The sequence below is a fragment of the Cherax quadricarinatus genome, chromosome 51 (genome assembly GCF_038502225.1).
Source record: "Cherax quadricarinatus isolate ZL_2023a chromosome 51, ASM3850222v1, whole genome shotgun sequence".
NCBI lineage: Eukaryota > Metazoa > Arthropoda > Malacostraca > Decapoda > Parastacidae > Cherax > Cherax quadricarinatus.
Window position 1 is genome coordinate 6523515 of NC_091342.1, and position 7500 is coordinate 6531014.

The following is a 7500-nucleotide window of genomic DNA, read 5'->3' on the forward strand; positions in this document are numbered from 1 at the left end:
AACCTCCTTTCCCCCCTCTCCAACCCTTTCGAGGACGCCCCCTACCCCGCCTTCCTTCCCCTATAGATTTATATGCTTTCCATGTCTTTCTACTTGATCCATTCTCTCTAAATGACCAAACCACCTCAACAACCCCTCTTCTGCCCTCTGACTAATATTTTTATAACTCCACACCTTCCCCCAATTTCCACACTCGAATTTTCTGCAACATTTACACCACACATTGCCCTTTAAACAGGACATCTCCACTGCCTCCAACCGTCTCCTCGCTGCTGTATTTCCCACCCAAGCTTCTCACACCCATATAAGATGTTGGTACTACTATACTTCTAAAATCCTCTTTGCCTCCATAGATAATGTTTTTGACTCCACATATACCTCAACGCACCACTCGCCTTTTTTCCTCATCAATTCAAAGGATTAAACCTCATCCTTCATAAATCCATCCGCCGACACGTCAACCCCAGCATCGGGAAAACATTCACTTTTTTCCATACCTCCTCCCCAATTTGATATCCAATTTTTCTTTATCTAAATCATTTGACACCTATCACCTTTTTTTTCCATTTTCACTTTCAACTTTCTCCCTTTTACACACACACACACACACACACACACACACACACACAAAAACCCACACACACACACACACACACACACACACATACACACAAAATAAGAATATATATATATATATATATATATATATATATATATATATATATATATATATATATATAAATATATTCACATGCATGCATTGTGTATAATATGGATCTCGCAGGCCACAAAACTTAGAATATAAAAAAAAAACACCAGAAAAAAAAAGTAAAGTAAAAATAAGAATGTGGAGTGGTGGTCATTGGTGGATGTTACCATCAGGCAGTCATCGACCCTCAACCTCACTCCTCTCTATCTCAAAGTACTGATGGAATTTCTTTTATTGTTACTAGTAAAATATGCCCTTTTAATCTGTAAGATTTTTGTTTTTAATTTTTTGGACTTTGAGACCGTTTCAGGTCAGGGGTCTGGACCCTGAAAGAGATTATTAAAATGTAAAATAACACCCACAATAAGTATGTTCTAAACGCCAGGTATCAATATATTTACGCTAGTAAAACTGTTATTGCAGCCACTTTAGGAGGAAAGTGAAAGCTAATTGTGCATAATTTCTGCCACTCAGGTCTTCTTGGAAAACCATCTAAAGTCATCCTGAAACACACTATATAGAGGATAATACATGACGTAGCATCTTGAAGTAACTGACAAAACTATTCATTAAGAGACGAGCGGTTAATGTAGGTGTAGCGAATTTTATAGTGGAGTAATTGTTTTGTTATTAGAGCTTAGTGAAGATAATTATTGTTGGGCCTGACACGTAACTGTTTACCACATCCACCTTCCTGTCTACCTGGGTGAGGAAGGTGACAGTACTGTACCTGTTGCACTTTATCTTTCTCTCCCTCGCATTTTTCTCTTTTCATCTCTTCCTCTTTCTTTATGGAGGGGGGTTGCTACTTTTTTTTTTTAATTCTAAAGACCTCATCCCACTTTCCTACTCACCACTTACGGAGGTCTTGTCCATTTTGTTAACGAAATGATTTTTAACAAAATTGGATACACCCCAAGTGTTCGGTTGCCTCTTCCATGCCAAGGAACTACCAGTGTCAGTGTGGTGTCTACTTTGCTCACTCATTGGACGAAGTAGAATGTATTAACTATTTGTATGACAAATTAAATGTCTGATCGGTAAAATTAATACGCAGTAAAAATTTTTAATGTATATTCGTAGACTTTGTTCAGTTGTAAATTGTGGGATATATGGTATATAGAGTATCTCTTCGTTAGAGATTAGAAACACGCTTCCAAGAGACGCCTAAGTAATTACAAGTGTAACTAAGAATTTAAAAACGTGTTCCACAAGTGGAAGGTATGAGTGATGAATATTTTACTTCTTTGAGTCGTCCTACTTTCATTCGAAACCGCAGAAGTGTTAAAAATATATTTCATAGATGAAGATCTTTGGAAAGTAGATAATTTACTCTTATAACCGTGAGAACTTAATGGAAATTGTCTGCTCCAGATCAAGGGCTCCCAAGCTTCTTAAGGGCTGGCAAGGCCAATGCAAAATGTCCACAGGCTAACAAAAGTAAAAACGTGTTGCTTTATGTAATGGAAACCTCGTTTTTCTATCACATACTTTGTGAAGAGGTAGTGTGGGTCATTAGCAGAGTTGGAGCCTCGAACCTCTGTTCCCTGATCGGACGCGCTGCCTACCTGTACTAAAATAACAATTAGCAGTCTATAGTGGCTCGCGAAACTAGGTGAGGCTGAGAAGGGTCGGCACATTCGTAAGCATATGGAATTGTTGGCTAGATTTGTTGTTTCTTGCTAACAGATTCGATGGGGGTTCGTGTTTAGTGTTAGTGACAGTTTCGAGACCAGTCTAATTTACTAGTAATCTCGCCTGTATTGAATTACAACACGACCCGTATGAATTAGGACTGGAGTGACTCGCTGGAAAAGCGTTTCCATATTCTTTGTAGTTGAATAAGATTTTAACACGCTAGCTGGGGCACAGCAGTAGTCTAGGCATACTGTCATAGTGACTGTGGCAGGCCACGGCGAAATACTTCAGGTGGTCTGTGTGGGTGTTGGTTATAAAGGTGATTAGTGGTTGAGTGGCAGATGGAGGAAGGGAGGACTGCAAAACGACCTGTAGGTGGCTAATTCTGCGGAGGTGACGCTTAGGAAGAGTTTCTTAAAGTAACCGCTAATAACCTCTTCCTTCACACGTTCTCGTGTCCTCTTTTCTATACAACATGAATTTTTGTACGTTTTGTTTACTGCATACATTGACTAAAAATATACTTGAATGTGTAATTTTGATTATTAAAAGTTTTGAAATAAGACTGTCATCCACAACACTTTAATATTGAATATTCCCAGTACCACAGATAGTGTTCTCAGATTGAGTGTTGATATTTCTTGGGAAAGAAAATAGTTGTGATCTCGGGTTTTTGATAATGCTATCAGAAAAAACATTGCGCCACAACCCCCCCCCCCCCTTTCCAAAGAATTAAAGAAATTAAATTCTTTGGTGCCGAGTGTACAGACTAGGAGCTTTTATACTTGCCGGTGTGTTTGTGCTGCACATAATAAAATGATATATCGTTCAGCTGAAGATCATCTCTTCCCATGCACTATGCTTATCCATTGACTTGAACATCTCAGTTTGTCTTCGTAACAGTCTGGTGGCAAACCTACCGAATTTCCTTTAGCTTTCCATGTACTTGCCTGTCTCCACGCTGGTGCTACATACTAGCTTGACTGACTCGGTCCAGCACGAATGCTGAAAAAGTTGCCCTGAATTCTCTAATGAATAATTAAAGTAACTGAGGCGTTATAAGTGGTTCACACCCACTTATTCCCCGTGTTAGTAAGCATTTGTAAGAGTTACCAGAGGTAAAACTCGTCGGGATTGGAAAGTTTTTATAATGCCAACTTTTTCTGCAGTTGCAAATTGTAAAAGATATTAGGGCCTAAGTGTGGGAAATGTCGGAATTTAGAAGTCCGAATTAAAGCCCCCCCCCCTCATCCCCTCATTTTGCGGCTTGCCAAATTCACTCCCTCCTAGCCTCGTGGCCCTTATCGTAGCTGCTCTTAAAACTATGTATATAGCTTGCGTCCACCGTCGTAATCATTCCACTTCCCGACCATTCTGAAAAAGAAATGTATAAATCCTCACATCCTCGTGACTTACCCGTTTAAACTTCCAACCGTGTCCCTAAGTACCTGTTCTTTACCTCAAGCATCCTCAAGCTTCAGGCCTAGAATTGCTAGGCAATCATTAGCTGCAGAGGTTGTTCAGCTAATTTGGCGATATACTAGGCGTTGTGCTCTGTTACCAGTTTTCATGTCCATTCTTAATACCCCCTTCCTCAGTATTCATAACTTTGCATTTACTGGGGTTTAATTCAAGCAACCACTTTTCTGACCAATCTTAAGTCTATTCCGATCCATTTGAAACCTTTCCCTGTCATCTTATTCTCATTAGTTTCACATCGGCAAACAGGGATGCATCTGATTCAGTCCCATCTGGAATGTCGGTCACAGGCCAGAAACTACTGGATTTGATACTGAACCTTGTTGAACCCCACTAGTTACTCTTCCCCATGCTGACATCTCTTCCCTGACAATATTTTTGTTTCCTTCCTCTAAGGTACTTTGATCCACCGGAGTACTACGTTCCCTGTTTTTCCTCCCTGCACTTAGTTTTTTTTTTTGCCCCATACTTTTTGCGGTTTAAGAAAATACAATCCACCCATCTTCCCTTCCATTCCCACATGTTACCTTGTCATAGAACTACAGGTTAATGGTTATTGTTGATGTAATCTGGTCTCTCCAAGTGCTCTACTACTTTCCAGATATTATACATTACCTTACATGGCATGCCTGTAGCTCAACGCTTCCTGTCTCCCCTTTTAAATATGGTTTAGGGACTATATTCACTGTCTTGTATCCATTGCTATGTAGATCCTAGCTACTTGGTCAAGCTGTATTTCTGCTCCCTCTTGCAGAATCTGTGGTGACGCCTTGTCACCACAGATTCTGCTGTATCCAGGTTCATGAAAAGTTGTTTACCTCTCCCTTTGTGTGTAGCGTCCGGTACCTGCTGGTGTACCCTGTTCCCTAGGTTTTCCGATATGGCTAATTGACACCGAGAAGACCTCTTCAGATGGTTTGATAAACACTTCACAGATTTATTTGCCGTTAGTTCTCCACCTTCACTCGAATTACCTGGTCTTTTACTGCCGTCTTTCTATTGGTGTGGCAGTGAAGGTTTTGGTTCAGACTTGGTCTTTGTTATTCTCAGATTGTCGTTGTCTCTTCATAACATGTTAGTTTCTGGCTAATCTGCTCACTTTGTTCTCTTCTGATTTTCTAGAAGAAATGGTCCGAATCTACACACACAAATCACTCCCTACGAAAGTAAAAGACTGGGCAGGCGGTGCAAAATACCCCCACTGAAGAGTAGGGGCACCACAAGTGTCCGGAGCCCAAGACTGTTCAACAGCCTCCCACCATGCATAAGGGAAATTACCAATAGGTCCCTAGCTTCCTTCAAGAGGGAGCTGGACAGATACTTAATCGGTGCCGGATCAGCCGGGCAGTGGTTCATTCGTTGGACTACGTGCGGCCAGCAGTAACAGCCTGACTGATCAGGCCCTGATCCACCCGGAGGCCTGGTCGTGGACCGGGCCGCGGGGGCGTTGATCCCCGGAATACCCTCCAGGTAGGTTTAGAAAGACACGTAAGCAAACACTATAACATATTTATTAGAAAACGTTTCGGTCCTGGGACCTTGATCACTTCTAACATACAGAAGTGATCAAGGTCCCAGGACCGAAACGTTTTCTAATAAATATGTTAGTGTTTGCTTACGTGTCTTTCTAAACCAACTTGTCGGTATTTATTACCAAGGTTTATACCACCCTCCAGGTACTCTGGTTGAAGCAAGATCTCTGCATTTATTCTTTCCACCTCTTCTGGGTATGAATTTCACTGCTTTCCGTCATTTTCCTGCTGGGTACTCCATTTCGTTCACTGACTTTCCTCTCCAGTTCTCTAACCCACTACATTGCATTCAGAAATTATCTCATCTCTTCGAATTTCCTTCTAAATCTGCCTTCTCGTGGTCTCCACTTGCTGTTCTTCCCTTGGGTACCAGAACGTGTAGATGGTATAATATACCTTCATTGTAAGAGAACTAGTATGGATACTTTATTAGCAGGTGAAGTTTTGATTCGACACGAAGGTCGAGCAAATCTGCAACCAGTAATTTGGTAAAAAAAAAAATTATGTCAAAGATGATTTATCTGCGTGTATCTAGTGGATAAGATAAGATAAGAGATAAGATAAGATTTCGTTCGGATTTTTAACCCCGGAGGGTTAGCCACCCAGGATAACCCAAGAAAGTCAGTGCGTCATCGAGGACTGTCTAACTTATTTCCATTGGGGTCCTTAATCTTGTCCCCCAGGATGCGACCCACACCAGTCGACTAACACCCAGGTGCCTATTTGCTGCTAGGTGAACAGGACAACAGGTGTAAGGAAACGTGTCAAATGTTTCCACCCGCCGGGAATCGAACCCGGGCCCTCCGTGTGTGAAGCGGGAGCTTTAGCCACCAGACCACCTCTAAGATTGTAATATAGGTTATCTGACGCTGCATACTAGTGTTAATCATATCTCCTGAGTCTTTATTCAGATTCATCTGTTTGAAACTGTATATACTGGTACTGCTGCTGCTATTTGTCCACGTGTGCTTCAGGCGTTAGTTGGTGTTAAAGTTCATTCCCTCCACTACCCTCTGATACTAGCGCCTTCTTCCTCTCGGGTGGTGTTGTACTACTGGTCTTTTAGCCTTACCACCTTGCATTTGTGATGTTAGACTAGGCAAGATTTGTCAGGAAACAGGACGAGTGTTTCCTGATGTGGATGTAATAACGGTCAAACTATCCATAAGTGAACACTTAAAAGACGATCCTGTGTTGGACAACTCGGCTCAAGTACGAGCTCAAATTGTAACAATTTTTTCCCATAATTTTTGTTTTTTTAATGTTATCTACAACTTTGACAGTTATGTACTTCAGCCCGCGGCGGAAGATTAGAGGCACAGGTTGGGTCCACTTGCAGCCCTTCAATCGTTTGTTGTTCTTGGGATCAGTTTGGCGTCAGTCACTCACATGAGTATGCAGGAGTCGCTCTGCATGTAGTTGGGTCATTTGTATGTAGAACAGCAAAGATCCGGGTGGTATTCTCTCGTTACTTCACATCCCGATGTTTCTCATTGACTGCTTTGTTACAGATACTTCCCTTCCTGATACAGTAGCGTACTCGCCCCTAATACCCAGTCTGCCTTTTCAATCTTTACAAGTCTCGCCTGAGACACCATATTAAAGACCATACAGTCCAAGAATATGCAGACTGTCAGTATTCTTCCTTCTTGTCGTACATAGTCATCCTGTCATAGAATTCTATTAGGTTGGTTTACCATATTCACCCCTCGTTGGTCTGTAATGAAGATCAAACTTTAGAGTGGTTTACCGTCTTTTTTTTTTTTTTGTGTACCTTTGGCTTTCCTCAACCCGTGCTGCTGCTGGTGATAGAGATGGTACTGGTGGTGCTTTTGTATTGGTGGTGGTGTAGTTGAGCTTGGGTGCTGTGGGTGGTGGTGGTGATGCTACCCAAGGGCCCGCAGGTAAATGACGTCAAAATATGCTTATGCGAATATAATGTATTATTGTTCCAAGGCTTTGTGTGGGTGTTGAAAGGGTGGAGTGTACATGTACGCACTCTTCACTCGCTGACAGCGATAAAATGAAAATGTATTTGTGAATATTAGTAAAGAAAACTTGGATGTGTAACTGTTCATGATTCTATTCGTCGTGATAATAAATTTCTAAGAATAATGAGCTGGCACCAATTTTAAATTGACA